The sequence below is a fragment of the Silene latifolia genome, chromosome 2, assembly GCF_048544455.1.
Source record: "Silene latifolia isolate original U9 population chromosome 2, ASM4854445v1, whole genome shotgun sequence".
Classification (NCBI taxonomy): Eukaryota; Viridiplantae; Streptophyta; class Magnoliopsida; order Caryophyllales; family Caryophyllaceae; genus Silene; species Silene latifolia.
The window spans coordinates 165,365,264-165,382,319 of record NC_133527.1 but is presented as its reverse complement, the minus strand read 5'-3'; positions in this window follow the sequence as shown (position 1 = coordinate 165,382,319).

Below are 17,056 nucleotides of genomic sequence, written 5' to 3'. Positions count from 1 at the left end.
TTAATCAGACACGAAGAAGGTCGATCGACCAGCTACCCCAGTCGACCGACAAACCGGCTCAGTCGATCGACTAGTTAAGCCAGTCGATCGACCATGCCCTAATTCGGGGTCACCTATTCTACGCTATCTACGCTATAGATCCCCTACATCTTAGCACAGGGTATTTAGCTAGACATATTTACGCAAACAACAAGAACTAATTTGATAATAAGCAATATGGATTGCATAATTGAAATAATTGAATGAATGAATTTGCATAAAACTGTAACTAGGGCTTGTGATTCTATCTAGCAAGAACTAATACTAACGAAACGAATAAAAAAATACTGAAATTAAAGGACTAGAATTACCGAAGCAAAGGAACAAGCGATGAATCCAAAAGTAAGGTACAAACTTTATGGAGAATTCTGAACTACGAATAGCTAATGCATTTGATTGTATCTAAACTAAAGATATGTATGATAGGAACCGGATCCCCAAATAGAGGAGTTGAATCACGTTATAAAGGAATTATCACGTAACCTAATCCTCATAACCTAATCATAATGGGCTTTGTCACGTCTTTTAATTTGCGTCAGACTCGTTGTTCAGTCGATCGACCACTAGGACCAGTCGATCGACCACTAGGACCAGTCGATCGACCGCTCCTCTTTCCTGCAGACCTCTGTTCAGCATTCTGACAGTCTATAGACCATGTAGGTCAGTCTACAGACCACTGTAGCTGGTGATCCGCTTCAGAAACTCTCGCAAATCTATCTTTCAGGCTTTGAAATGCGCACCAAGTTCGCTTACCGAGTCTTTACTCCATGTCAAATGCAATGCTAAGTACTTAGGGACGGATTCGGCTCGATTTCCGCTGGATTCTTCACATTTCTGCAATATTTTACAAAAACACGAAAGTGGACGGAAATAGGGAAAATAGTAGCATAAACCACATAATTGAGCTTTGAAATGCGTGTAAAATAAGGTGTAAAACATCATATAAATGACACGCATCAAACTTCCCCAAACCAAACCCTTGCTTGTCCCCAAGCAAGAACTAGACTCGATCTTAGGACCTAATGGAACGAGTTCAATCTCAGAGCGAAATGCAACTTGCAAAGCCTAAACCAGTTTAATGCACAACTAACAATCAATTAGCAATATGAATCATGCAAACGAGTTATGTAGTCGTTAAAACTGCTGAACCGTCGACCTAGCAAGACCTTTAAAATTGGACTCTCACGGATCATTCTTCTCTCACGAAGCAAAGGGTAAGCATATATGTGTAAGAGAGGACGAGAAATAGCCGCTCACCTAGACTACGACCCACATAAACATGCATGCAACTAATATGATAGACAATTCTAACTACCGTACATGCATTCCAACCAAACAAAGTCCTGTCACAGCCGAAGGCTTACAAAAAATATGGTAAAGTGAGGCAATGGGTGAGAAAAGGCAAAACATTTATGGAAATGTGGAGGTATAGGCGGCCAAGCTAGTACCTAAACAAAACCATATAACAACATCCATTTCCAACTCACTTATAGGATTAAGGACATGCGCCCTTCATTTGGCACAAAACTCACCAAACCGAACTGAAAATACTCCTCAATAAATGTAAATAAAGCATAGGAGTGAAACCGTCTACAAACAACATCTTTTCCTTTCACGGTTTCTTTCTTTCATCATTTTTTCTCCCTTTTTTTTTCTTGAATTTTTCTCAACTTTTTTTTTTTCTTTCTTTTTTTTTTTTTTTTTTTTTTTCATTTTCCAATTCTTTTCTTTTCATCCTCCTTCTTTCTTTTCTACCAACTCCAAATAACGCAATACAAACTAAACTTGGCACAATAAATTATATACCGCAAAAGCGTACATTATACTAGCTTGACAAGGCAGGCTAAATTTGGATGTAGCTAAGGGTCAACAGGCAAATTTGGCTAATGTGGAGTTCAATGGGTAAAATGAAATAAAGGGGAAATTGTAAGCACCTCCCTTCATGTGACACCAACCACTAACCCGAACGTATGCAGGCAAAAAGCAATTGAATTTCATAAATGTGCAAATTAATGATACATGATATGCAAGGAGTAACTACTCACAATCCTACATGAAACCGGTCACAAATGACACCAGTTATATGAGCTCTAATCCTTAGAAATTATAAGTAGGTTGCCAAAATTTCAGGTCAAGTCTATAATCCAGCAAATATTTTAACAAAAACTCGTAGGTATGCGTATGTGATTCCACTAATAACATGCCAATTGAGCACGACTTAGGATAAACAGCTGCAAATGCAATGTCATCATTGAAATATTACCGTTCCGACTCGACCTACATGCTAAAATAAACGTGAAATTTTTTGATTTTTTTTGAAATTTTTCTATTTTTTTTTTTTGGATTTTCTGTATATATAGAGAAATAAATACAATGCAAGCAGAAATGTAATAAACGTGAAACAGAAATGCAATAAAACATGTGAATACAATGCAAAACCCTTCCCCAAACCAAATCACACAATGTCCCCATTGTGCAAAATCATATAATGAAGATGAGCAAAGGAAATGGGAATTTGCGATAAATTATCTAAATAAGACATAAAGGTGACTCGGAAACTCACAAGACTTTAAGCGCAGAAGGAAACCTCCCCAAACCAGCGTGAGCTAGGAGGTTTCAGTAGCCAGCCGTGCTACCATAGTTACCTGAAAAGAAACAAAAGTACCGCGCGTAATTCCGAGAAAGCAATTTATGAAACGCAAAATTATGTGCAAAATAAGAAAACAGAAGAAAACAGAAATGAATCGGAGAATAAAGTGGGGAAAAGACTCCCTCAACTCCGCAAATCGACCAAACACAGCAGGAGAATGATCGAAAACAGGTATAGCAGCGGGAAGTGGTCGATCGACCACACAGTACAGTCGATCGATCAGGGCATCTGAAACAGAAGCTCCTGTAGTCGCGGCTCAGTCGATCGACCACATAGGCCAGTCGATCGACCAAGATACCTGCTGTAAGTTTCTGATTTCTTCGAATTAGCTCTATAAATTGAGCTAATATGGTCTATGAACCTGAAAATACACATAATAACGCGCCCAAAATTGCGCAAAATCCAAAGTAATAGTCTAAGGTCGTTAAATCCTAAGTAAACCAAATTAAAGCGAAGTCTCGCGCACAACAAAACAATAAATAGTCTAACAAAAGCAATAAAATGTCTAAAACTTATGAAATAAAAAGTGTTCATCCGCGAAAAATGCGGAAAATCTCCGACCATGGCTTTTGGCTATATGAAGTACCCTCCACGGTGCGCAACATCTTAGCACTCCAATCCGCCACATCGTCCGACGGGTCAACATCAGAAGCATCTTCCCACACTTGGACATCCTCTTCAGTCTCAAGCTCCAAGTCTGAAATCAGAATCGAACCGCGCCTTCTTGGGCTCCTCATCCGCTCCTCATCTCGTGCCATAGCTAAGACATCCTAGACGCCTCTTTGAACGATTGGCTCCTTTACACCGAGCAATGAACGACTCTTCCTTCCCAAACCATTTCCAAAGAATATCCCAAACAGGAAGAATTGTCCTCCAATTTGCTCCCAATCAAGGGCGGAGGTGTCACAATAGGAATAGGCACAGTACTAAAGTAGGCATGTCGAAAGCACAAAATAAGATTTCTTTTCGAAATCACATTACGAATAATCGGCCACATAGGGTCTTTCTTCCTAGGGGACTGGGCAAACATAATAGAGTGCTTCCCTACCTTAAAGGTCAAAGTTCTTTCCCCCACATCAATTCATCGCACCAAAGAAGATGCGAAACGGTCTTCCCAAAATAATTGGGGTGTTGACATCTTCAGAATGTCCAAAAACAACAAAATCAACGGGAAAAAATAACTTCCCAATTTGCACGGGCACATTCTCTAAAACACCTATCGGCCGCATCTCGACCAGGTCGACACCATTTGCACATCATGTCGGTAATAGCAAATCTAGTCAATCCCAATTTCTTAGCCGACTCAAAGGCATAACACCGACACGGCCCCTAAGTCACAAAATGCCTTCTCAATTGAGAAGGTACCAATATTACGGGGAAAAAGAGAAACTACCGGTCGGACGGTTTGAGCGAAGTGTGAGTTAAGTATGAACTAGACTCCTCAGTTAGATGCACAGACTCGACAGCATTCAAAGACCTTTTCTTAGCTAGCAACTGTCTCATAAACTTCATATATGCAGGTACTTGATTAACTAGCTCTAAGAAAGGTATTTGCACATTAAGACTACGCACTAAATCTTTGAATTTACCGAATGTTACCTCATCTTTGGTTGGCACTAGTCTCTCCGGATAAGGGGCTGTTAGAAGTAGCTTTGCCCTTTCCTCTAGGTCTCTCATACCGGCATCAGTGGACTTAGGCTGAAAATCCACTACTTTGTCCTTGTTGTAGCTCGAACCTTCTTCAGACCGTCTCATGAATGAACCATTAATCGTCGTAGGGTCATACTTTGGAACCGGAACTGACCCATCAGCATTTGGATCTTGTCGCGGTAATTTCGGAGCCGTTGTACCCCGAAATAAGTAGTCCCTCAAGTTATCTAGCATTTGAGGACGAAACGGTTCGACATCAGCAGCGAGATCAGTCGATCGACCAGTGGTGTCGGTCGATCGACTGTTCTTCTCTTTTCCAGAATGAGCATAAAAGTCAGACAGTGTCGCTGAGAAATTAGGGGTGGTAGATCGACTGGGTGTGGCGGTCGATCGACTGTGATCGCTGTTGTTCGCCTTTTTCTCGCTCTTTTTCTTCTTTCCTTTTCCAGCAGCTTTTTCGGGTTTATATCCCGCAACAGTGGGCCCATCAAAAGTAGTCCCGCTCCTCAACTTAATCACATTCAAAGTTTCTTTCTTTTGGTCCGGCTGCGACGGTAATTGCCCCGGAACACGAGTTGCACTCTTGCTAGCCAGTTGAGCGATCTGAGACTCCAACATTTTCATCCCGGCCTCTCTAGCTTGAGACTCCTTTAGCAACAAATTTTTCAACTCAAGTAAAATCGGAACCTTGAACTAACTTTGTTGCCGAGGGACATACGGAGGCTTTTGGTATGGCTGCTGCTGCTTATGAGGGGGCACATAATTCTGCTGCTGCGGAGGTGGAGTCGGATTTTGGACATTCTGGCTACTCCACCTCAAGTTTGGATGAACATTCGGCTCAAAATAAGTGTTGGCCTGCCTATAATGTTGAAAAGCAGCACAAACCTCATTGGGACTGATACAGAAATCTGCAACGTGTCCGTCTCCTCCACACCTCTTGCATGAAAAAGGACCGTCTGAAACAGCGTTCACTTGGTAAATACCTCCCTTTGAAGCTCCTCCTAACTCATACTTGACAAATCTCGCCGTAAGAGCCTCTAATGCAGCTACTGAAGGAGATTCAGCGGCTCTCCTTTGATTTCCCCTAGAGTTTCCATGCTCAGCTTTATGGGTGGCCATATCATCAATAATCTTCCACCCCTTAGTCTCTCCAACATTCTCCTGGAATCTACCATTAGCTGCAGCATCCAGGATAGCCCTCTGATCTTCATAAAGCCCATTATAGAATTGATTACATAGGCTCCATTGCTCGAACCCATGATGCGGAATAGATCGCACTAGCCTCTTGAAACGGACCCAAGCCTCATGAAAATCCTCATCAGGTCCTTGTTTAAAGCTCCTGATCTGAGCTCTAATCGCGTTGGTCTTTGATGCAGAGAAATATCTTTTATAAAATGCTAGGGCCAACGAATTCCAATTAGTAATCCCATGAGCAGCTCGATCTAGATCTCGGTACCACTCCCTAGCAGCATCACGGAGCGAGAAGATGAACATCGTCTCTTTTACCTAGTCCTGGGTCACACCTGCTGGTGGGGGTATGGAACAACAGTAGTCAGTAAATATCTCCATATGTTTAGCTGCATCTTCATTTGCAGCTCCCCCAAATTGGTTTCTCTCAACCAAGTTAATGTAGGACGGTTTCGGTTCGAATTTTCTCTCCGTCCCAGCTGGAAACGTGAATCCCTTATAGAGATTCTCAGCTTTTGGCTCGGAGTGACTGGCTATACTAGCTTCTTCAACCATGTCTGGATATGTGACGGTCTCAGCTGATGAAGTAGAAATAAGAGATGAAGGTGGATCCTCCTCAAATAATGCGTACTCGTAGTAACTGGACAAAGTACTCAGCTCTTCCTCTGTCGGCAATACTCTAGATGATCGTCTCAACTCACGCAAGGACTTCTCGATCTCAGGATTTAACGGTAGCAATTCACCACCCTGTGACCTGCGCATAAGAGGAAACTACAAGTAGAATATGAGAAAAGTTTAAGGAACAAATGTCCCTTAAACTTAGAGAATAGACTAAAATAAATAAACAACTAAAACTAGCGCTGCCTCCCCGGCAACGGCGCCAAAATTTGATACCTGTCGATGTGAGTATCAAAAATAATATTTATAATTTCCAAACTACAACTAGCAAGCGGTAGTAAGGGTCGATCCGCAGGGAGGTAGGGAGATAATAGTTGCTTTTAATTTTAGTCTAAGGGTAACAGTTTGAGGGGGTTTTGATTTGAATTAAATCTAAATTTAATAACATAAACTAAATAAGCAAATAAAGGTAATAAATGAGGTAAACAATGATAGAAAAAATGCTAAGACGGTCGGTTCACTATAGCTATGACGGCACATAATCCTAGGCAAGTCCGAAATACAGTCATGTAAGATGGGTATAACATGTCCTCTCGGTCCAAGTTAACTAGTAACTCCTTTCGACCTATGCTACTAGTCCCTAGGTCTCACTAATACTAGCTCTCGCCCCGATTAGTGATTCCTAAAGCCTAAATTACATTATCTCTCGATCTCAGCAATTTAGTCGTCTCAATTCATTAATTAAAGCCCTCCCCTATCTCTCGATCTACGAGTTGGTCAAAACTAAGCATCTAACAAGTCTCCTCTCGGTCTCATTGTTAAATATTGCACTTAACGAATCAAACGGTGTTAATCAGACACGAAGTCGGTCGATCGACCAGCTACCTCAGTCGACCGACAAACCGGCTCAGTCGATCGACTAGTTAAGCCAGTCGATCGACCATGCCCTAATTCGGGGTCACCTATTCTACACCATCTACGCTATAGATCCCCTACATCTTAGCACAGGGTATTTAGCTAGACATATTTACGCAAACAACAAGAATTAATTTGATAATAAGCAATATGGATTGCATAATTGAAATAATTGAATGAATGAATTCGCATAAAACTGTAACTAGGGCTTGGGATTCTATCTAGCAAGAACTAATACTAACAAAACGAATAAAACAATACTGAAATTAAAGGACTAGAATTACCGAAGCAAAGGAACAAGCGATGAATCCAAAAGTAAGGTACAAACTTTATGGAGAATTCTGAACTACGAATAGCTAATGTATTTGATTGTATCTAAACTAAAGATATGTATGATAGGAACCAGATCCCCAAATAGAGGAGTTGAATCACGTTATAAAGGAATTATCACGTAACCTAATCCTCATAACCTAATCATAATGGGCTTTGTCACGTCTTTTAATTTGCGTCAGACTCGTTGTTCAGTCGATCGACCACTAGGACCAGTCGATCGACCGCTCCTCTTTCCTGCAGACCTCTGTTCAGCATTCTGACAGTCTATAGACCATGTAGGTCAGTCTATAGACCACTGTAGCTGGTGATCCGCTTCAGAAACTCTCACAAATCTATCTTTCAGGCTTTGAAATGCGCACCAAGTTTGCATCCCGAGTCTTTACTCCATGTCAAATGCAATGCTAAGTACTTAGGGACGGATTCGGCTCGATTTCCGCTGGATTCTTCACATTTCTGTAATATTTTACAAAAACACGAAAGTGGACGGAAATAGGGAAAATAGTAGCATAAACCACATAATTGAGCTCTGAAATGCGTGTAAAATAAGGTGTAAAACATCATATAAATGACACGCATCAAAACTATTGGATGTGCATTCATGCATTTAAACCGTTTTATCAACTTTTGTATTCAACCAACCAAGATCGATCAGTAGAGGCCGCTACCGCGGGCGGGATTAGGTGTCTGATTAAAGGGCTTCCCAATACGTACCTTCACCTCTTACTCAGAAACTTTGGATAGTGGACGACCTTATCCAGGGCGTACGAGAGTCATTATAGAGATAGGATGCTAAAGAGGGACAATCCTTATCTCTAGTGCCTATGTCAAACACTGCTTTCTGCTTCGTTTAACCGAGGTATAAAGTGGATTCGAACAGGTTCCAAGCATCCCACAAATGCTTGGTGGCGACTCCGAACATCTCTAATAGTTTCGAGACCCTTGTCGAGACGAAACCGACCGATCCAAAATGATCTGAACGAATGCATTCTTACGCCGCCGAGCGTGGCTTTCAAAAGACCGCTATACGTCCAATAGATCGGCTTGGCGTATAGGTGGCTATGTCCATAGATGGGCGACTCCGCTGGGGAGAACTAGGACACTTGTGTCTTTGTGATCCCTAGATGGTGAGAATCGAACGAGGTCTTGGTTGAAATGCATTATTTGATATTACGGTCACGGTCGGGTTCCTTGTTCGGGCCCACAACCTAACCCTTTCTACCAATTGGCTTGTCCCGTCGGCGTGAGTTTTCTCATCACCGCGTTTCGAATCCCAATTGAGTCAAGCATATCGTTGACAATACACATTTCTGTTTCGTCAAAGAGCTTTCAACACCTTCGAGCACGAGGCTAGGGTACCCTCCTTACACATTTTGTTTGGATTAGTATCCCTCTCGAAAATCGGGGTTTTATTGCTTGGTGTGTAAGCCACCCTTTAAGCCAAAAACCGTGTCAACATTATGCATAATATAATGAAACTGCGGGTGCTTATGTGTTATGTGATCATAAGTCTTTCCGTGTCATTATCAAACTTTCAAAAACAACTTTTGCGCCGTTATAATGGCCATTTCAAACCTCGGTCTTTCGCCGACGTTGATTTTCAACACGCTTTTCTAGGCCGTCGTAATGACGATTTTCAAACCTGGTTTTTTATAACCATTTCAACACGCCTTTCTAGGCCGTCATAATGACGATTTTCAAACTCGGTATTCTACAACCATTTCAAAACACCTTTTTAAGCCGTTATAATCACCGCGTCAAGACACAAATTTTAACCCATCTCGCGCCGACAATGGCTCTTTCAAAACCCGAGAAAAGCACACATCCTTTTCTCGAGACACTTTCGAGATCCCGAGGACCATACACCGTCCTCGAGACCTTTTCAAACTCGAGTGTCAAAACATACAATTTTGAATTTCAAAAACCGTCTTGGGAAACATCACGTTGTTTTCCAAGTCGACTCAAACCGTCTTTTGCAAACAATCTTAAGACAACCTTTCAACTGACCGACTTGCGGAGATCCCTATCTTTGGAAGCCATCCATAAAGCGACAAATGAATCTTTTTGAAAATCTCTTTTTTCGAAAACTTCAGTCCACCATTCCAATTTCGCCTCGTGTCTATCGAGTCGAAGCAAATGTACTTATGGGTCTTTACTTATGAGTCGTCTCATCACGAGACTCGTCCAACGGCGTCACGCCACCATATTGGACACGAGTCGAAGTCCGGTCAACACCCTCACATTATAAATCGAGTCAGCACCGAGGTACCACACACGGTCATCCTCGTCTTGTTGAGTCCGATCTTTGTTCCGTTCCTTGTATTGTCTGCGTTCAGTCTTTGAAACGTGTCGGATTGAGTTGTAACGTGAGCCGTTTTTCTGCCTCAGAACCATGGCCCCGTCTTCTGCTTTGTCCAACAACAACAATGACAACAGAGATGTTACAACTGCTTAGCTAGCCAGCCTGCTCACTGCTCTTAAGGTCGCCCTGGACCGTGTCGAGACCCGTATCGACACCCTGGAAAACAAGTAAACTGGAGAACACAACCCTCCGCCCTTGACTGAAACTGAGAAAAGGCTCAAACTCTTGGAAGAATAACTCCTAGTCCGGGGTAACAACATCCACCTTGAGAACAATCGAAGATTTGAACCCATTGGGGATCAACTGCCTGACAATGTTATCTTGACTGATGTGCCCAAATTCAAGGGAGTGGAGGACCCACTCAATCACATTAGAGCCTTCAAGGATTACATGGCCATAAAAGGGGTTAAACAGGAACTCTTCACCCGGATCTTTCCATCATCCTTGGAACCGATCCCTTGCCAATGGTACTACTATCTTGACCCGAAGAACCTCACTACCTGGGATAAAGTTGCAGTTGAATTTGCTAAGCAATATGCCGACAATGTCGAAATTCGGGCTAATACCCGTACTCTTGAGGTCTTAACCCAAAATGATAAGGAGGGATTCACCGAATGCTTAACCCGTTGGAGGAGAGTAAGCACTCAGTTGGTCAGCAAGCCGAGTGAGTCAAATTTGGTAGAAACGTTTGTCAACAATCTCCGCCCGGTATATGCCAACTTACTGAGGTACCAAAACATCAAGACGTTCCAGGATCTACAAATCCTCGGAACCCGCATTGAAGACGACCTCCGAAAGGGTGCCCTAGCCAAAACCACCGGTAGAGGCTATCAGGGATCTACATCAACTAGATCTCGTCCTTATGGTCAAACAAACAAAATTGACGAGGTCAACCTCCTTAAGCCAACTACCAAAAGAGCTGAGCGCCCTCAAAGAGTGTTCACCAACATAGGGTCAACTTATGCGAGCGCCCTGAAAAGGCTTATGGGCCAAGGGAAATTACAACCAATCGGACCCACCCCGGATCCGTCTGATGCTAAGAAGTCCCGCTTTTGGAACCCTAATGCCTACTGTCAATACCACCAAGGGAAAGGTCATGACACGGAAACCTGTTTCAAGCTCAAACACGTCATTCAGGACATGATCGAGAAAGGGGAATTACCTTTGCTTCCACCAACAAAACCAAACAACAAGACGAACCCTTTGGGAATCCATGCTATCTCCGATGACGAACCGACCTTAGATTGCTCACACCTCATCCTGCCAATTGATGACGAGGTGGGAGCCTTGGAGAAGGATGCCTTGGACGGGGTATTTGTGTTCAGCGCCGCAACCAAGCTTGCAATGTTCCAACAATTTGAGGAGACTATAGCCAGTCTCTCCGAAAGGATTACCCGAGTTGACGACGCTTACCACCGATTAATTTTCAATCCTCCAACACCACGCCCGAGGGATGGTCCCCTTCACAATCAAAGTTACCCTCACCAGGAAGGATTACTCCCGCAACCATTCTGGCACGCACCCCATAATGATCAATCCCACAATAATCAACCTCACAAAAATTACCCTCACAAAAAGTACCCTCACAAAAATTTCCCTCACAAAAACTGCCGACCGAGGAATACACCTCCAAGGTACCCTCGAGATCACGAAGTCAATGGTATCTGGAGAGATGACGCTAAGGATGTCCATATAATCCCAGGAGAAGAGAAACATGCAAAAGAGATCGGTCATCTTACCCAGTCCGGACGCCCGTATCAAAACCCAAACAATTCAACAGCCGTTCCAACAACGAATGACCAGGTTTTCCCGGACGCGGACACTCAGCCCTAGGCTCCCGAGAATTCAATCCTCAAACAACTACAGAAAGCAAAAGCCGAAATCTCAATTTGGCAACTGATCGCCACATCCTTCGAGCATCGGCAAGCTTCGTTACAAGCCTTGGGAAAACCGACTGTGCCCTCTACCTCCTCCTCTGAAGAAGTGGTAGCACACATGACAAGGGACGTCCCTGACCTGAACAACCCGGTCATCTTCTCTGATGAAGATATCCCTCCCTTCGGAGCCAACCATAATCTGGCCCTATACATCACCGTGCAGTGCCTTAAAAAGAATATGCCTATGGTTCTTGTGGACGACGGATCGGCGGTAAATGTCATTCCCCTCAAAATTTCTCATAAAATGGGTATCAAGGAAGCTGATTTGGTCCCAACCAATCAAGGAGTGCGCGCTTATGACGGCACTCTTCGTAAGGTCGCGGGGCTTATCACTCTAACCATTGCAACTGGACCACTGGAAAGGCAAACCAGTTTTCAGATAGTCGACATCGACGCCTCCTTCAACATGCTTCTGGGACGTCCTTGGATCTACGCCGTCAAGGCAGTCACCTCAACCCTTCATCAAAAGATCAGGGTTCCTTTCAACGGTAAGACAATCCCAATCCCCGCTTCCCCGATCAAAGTCGTTATGAAAAAGGGAATAGCCTCCCAAGCCATTTAGGAGCACGATAATTAGATGTGGGGATTCCAGGCTTTGAACGCCCTATCCGATGAATAAACACCTTTTGATTGTGACCCCTTTGCCAACCTCACAGTCAACAGTATTCTGATGCGCCAGGGTTGATACCTGTCGATGTGAGTATCAAAGTTAAATTTATAATTTTCCAAACTACTACTATAGATAACGGCAGTCAGGGTCGAACCACAGGGAGGTAGGGAATTATTAGTTGCCTTTATTTAGTCTATAAGATTGAGGGGTTTTGATTTGGTTGTAAAACTAAAACAAGTAAAATAAAAGCGATATAAAAAGATGGAAGTAATAGTAGAGAAACAGCTAGAACGATCGGTTCACTATAGTTTCGACGACATTAATCTAAAGTAGGTCCGATACGGGTACGGTAGTCGGGTAAGTGACAGGTCCTCTCGGTCCACTGTCAAAGAAAACGCCTTTCGGTCCGAATTCCCTCCCTAAATCACACTAACTAACTTTCGCTCTGGTCAGTGTAACTAAGTCTAAAACTTCTATCTCCTTTCGGTCTCAAGAGTAGACTAATTATCATATTTTTTAGGTCTATTCCATTCTAATCTCTCGATCTAGGCCTAGAATTCCCAAGTCAATTAACAATTCTCCTTTTGGTCTCCTCATTAAATATAGCAATTAAATAATTATGATAATGAAATTACCGACCTAAACAATCCTACAACATCCTAAGCCGTCTACACCATAGATCCCCTCACATCCTAGTGAAGGAAATCTAGCTACTCATATTGATAATTGAAATAACAATAAGATGCGTATAAACAAAATAAGAAGACATAACAATTGAATTGAATAAATCAAAAGGCATAAAACAAATTAACTAAAAGCAATAACTAATAACAACAATTAAACAAGAAAGTAAAAGAGTAATCATTGAAAGATTAAGAGTAGGAATTACAAATGAAAACGGAAGAGAAAGGAACAATGTTCAGCCATTCCAAGCAACGTCCAAAGAGCTAAAACTGAATAATGATTCCCCCTAAACTGAATGCCAAAGTCTTACTTAAAAAGAATTCTCACATAACAAGTTTTCCTAAACCTAATTACAATGGGCTTCTCGTATTTTAATTTGCGCATCAGCTCGCGTGGTGGTCGATCGACCATTGGTACCGGTCGATCGACCACAGGCGCTGTACAGTAGCTTCTGATGATTCCTGCAGCGCGCACCGATCTTAAAACAGCTGCCATTTCTTCGTTACTTGGTCAAATCAGGCGTTCTATGCGGCGTTGGAAAGCTAAGAGGATAAGCTTTCACCTTCAATTGGAATCACTCGATTATCAGGTCTAGAACTCGAGATATAGACATCTGAATAAGGCTGAAATGTTGAGAAGCATTCTGACAGTCTATAGACCATGTAGGTCAGTCTATAGACTGCTGTAGCTGGTAATCCGCTTCTAAAACTCTCGCAAATGCATCTTTCAGGCCTTGAAATGCATTCTAAACTTCAAGTCCGAGTCAAATATTCATGTCCTTCCTAAGCTTAGCTTTCGGGGTCAAGATTTGGTTCATTTTCTACTCATTTCCGCAATAATCTGCAATATTACATAAAAATACGAGAGTAGACAGAAATAGGGGAAATAGTAGAATAAACTACATATAATAGATATAAAATGCGTGGAAATAAAGATGTAAAACATCATATTATAGACACGCATCACCTGCAATGTCAACAGAGAAGTTATACTCTTGGATAGGGGGATAAGTATAGGAGTTATCTCGTTGTTCATGTGTGTAGTTTACTTCTGATATGTCAGGTCTTGTGTAAGGAGATGGTCTGGAACTACTCCCTCTGTGGTTGGAACTTTTTCTGTTGATTTTGTCATATCCTGAATTGCTGTCAGTGTTGTCTGCCTTGTAGCCTTTGTCTTTTTCCAGCCTAATATAGCCTATGGCTAATGCTTGGACATCTTCAAAGGTTTGACAGGGCTTCATGGTCATTGCATCGTAGAAGTCACTATCCATGGGTAACCCTTGCCTGAAAGCTTCCACGGCTGTTCCAACATCACATCTGGGGATTGAGACCTTTTCCTTGTTGAATCTTGTCATGTAAGACCTAATTGATTCTCCAGGCTTTTGCTTGATCCTATATAAGTCACTGGATCTCTTTTCTAGTTCCCTGCTGCTGGCAAACTGATGGTTGAAGGAGTTGACCAGGTCAGCAAAGGACTTGATGCTTCCGTTTGGCAGGTTTATGTACCATTACAGGGTAAGCCCATTCAGGGTTGTGCCAAACCCCTTGCACATGCAGACTTGTCGTAGTTCACTGGGAATGGATGCTGCCAACATCCTTTGCTTGTAATAGACTACATGATTTTGTGGACCTGTGGTCCCATCATAGATTCTCATTGAGGGAATCACAAATTTCTTTGGCATGTCTATTTTTTCTATTTCATCCACAAAGGGTGAATCAGCATAACTTTCTGGATTTGCTTCCTCAATTAGGGTAGGGACTCCAGGAATTTTCTCAAATCTTTCATGGAGTTTCTGGATTTCCTGGAGCATAGCCATCATGATTGCTATGTTGGTTTGATCTGGTGAGGTTTCTTCATTTTGGAATTTTTCTGAGTCTGTTTCTTCATTTTGGAATTCTTCTGAGTCTGTTTCTTCTCCTGCTTTGGACTTTGGTGGGGTAGGAGTGCCAAAGTTTGAGAAATCGATATTCCTGATGATTGAGGAGAACGGTGTGCCAGGCTGAACTTTCAGCTTTGATCCTGAAGCTTTTTCTCCCAGCTTTAGTTTCAGGCTGGATTCTGATTCTTTTAATTTTGCAACTTCTGCTTCAGCCTGGGCCATTTTCTGTTTCAGCTGTTCCATTTCCAACAATTGTTGTTGGGCAGTAGCCAGTTGTTGCTCAATGCTATCTTCTGCCATTTCTCAAGTTTTTGTGTTATTTGGTTATGGGTTTTGATTATTTTTGAGCTAGATGCCCCATGGTGGGCGCCAATTGTTTTGGCAGGGATTTTACTGAATGAGAACGCCCTGCCAGGGGATTTAAAGAAGGGTGATCTAACTCAAATAATTTGCCTGACTCGTGCTACTAAGTAAATAAACAAACGATAAATAAAGACACAAAAATTTTATACGTGAAAAAACCCTGGGAATAAGGGAAAAAGCCACGATCACCAAGTCAGGAGTGATTGTTAATATGATTTTAGATAGCGTGACAGAGTATTTATGTATCAGGCGTGGCAGGCAATAATATTGCTTAAATTTACAAGAGTAGAAGTGAGAATGAGAGTGTGTTTCATGTCTCTGCTGTTTTTATCTTCTCTCCAATTTATACTAGCTTCCCAAGTCTTCCCCTTCTTCCGTTTAGGGTTTCCTAGTAAATAGGGCTTGTGCCCTATTTACCCGGAAGTGGTTAACAGCATTTTAGCCGTTGTCTTTGACCCTTGCTTCTATATTTTTCTTTTGAATCAGTCTTCCTTGTTTGTAGGGATAATATTTAAACAGCTTGGTTGTTGCCTGCTCTGCTTGTGCAACACTTTTCTTGTGCCTGACGTATTCTCCTTTCAGGCCAGTGGTTAGTTATTGCCTGTCTTGTATCAACTCCTGCTTGGTGCATGTCCATATTCAATTAGTGCCTGGTTTCAGGTGTCCTTTGCTTGAATCTTGGTTTTGATCATTGCCTGGCCTCCGTCAGGTCAGGCAGGGTAATTCTGGGCCCAACAGTAAATATCTTTAAGTTTACATTATAAAAAAAATTTAAAAATTTGATATTCTCATTGTACTTAGGTGAATTAAATAAGATCCCAAATGACCATACTTTATCTTAAATAATAGTGTAAAAAAAGGAATGTTGTATTTGGTCTTGAATTGAGGGAGTATAGTATTTGCTTATTATTATTAACCTGGGTTAGATGTCGAATTATGTGCGAAAAAGTTGGTGTATTTCTAAGTATGTTATTTGTCCCATTGAAAAATATGTTGGTGTGGTGAATATATTACGTATAAATAATAGAATTGTCCCAAATCGAAAGTTTAGCATAAGGTGGGTGATCATATGATTATAAATAGAAGGCATCCTTAGAACCTGTTTGGGCTAAAAATAGCATAATAAGGAAGGCCCACTTAATAAAATAAAAGGCTATGGGAGGAGTGATAAAGAGGAAGGAAGCCCGTAATTAGGAGAAAGGGGAAACGGGCTGAAATGAGATCAGGGGCCCATCGTAAGAGGCGTCCGGATTAAGGAAAGAGAAGTTAGGGAGAAGTTAGGGAGATCAGGGAGAATTGGGAAAGGCGGCCGAACTTGGAAAGAGTTCTTATGGAAATTATATTCCCTTTCCATAATCAAAGTAGGACATATCTAGGGTTCTCACCCTATAAATAGCCAAGGAAGCAAATCAAGAAGGACATTCAACAACGCATCCACATAAACAACAACACCACGGCATTAGCACATTCATACACCTAAATATATATCCGTCCAAGATCTTGCAGGCCAGACGCCAAGCGCCAGCAGGATTAGCTTTACGCTTCAATAGCAATTATCCTCATATTCAAGTATAGTGCAATATTTGGCAGGGTACCATCCCTCCCGCGGTTGTTCCCACATTGGGTTTTCCGCGTAACCAAATCTCACGTGTCAATTTACATTACGTACTTTATTTCTCTATTTACTTATCCACATACGAACGATCATACAATCAACCAACGAGTAAGACCACATTGACCTTAATCAATCAACTTGATAAAAAATACCTAAACAGTTTGGCGCCCACCGTGGGGCATTGTGGTCGTCAATCGTTGATACTCTAGATACACA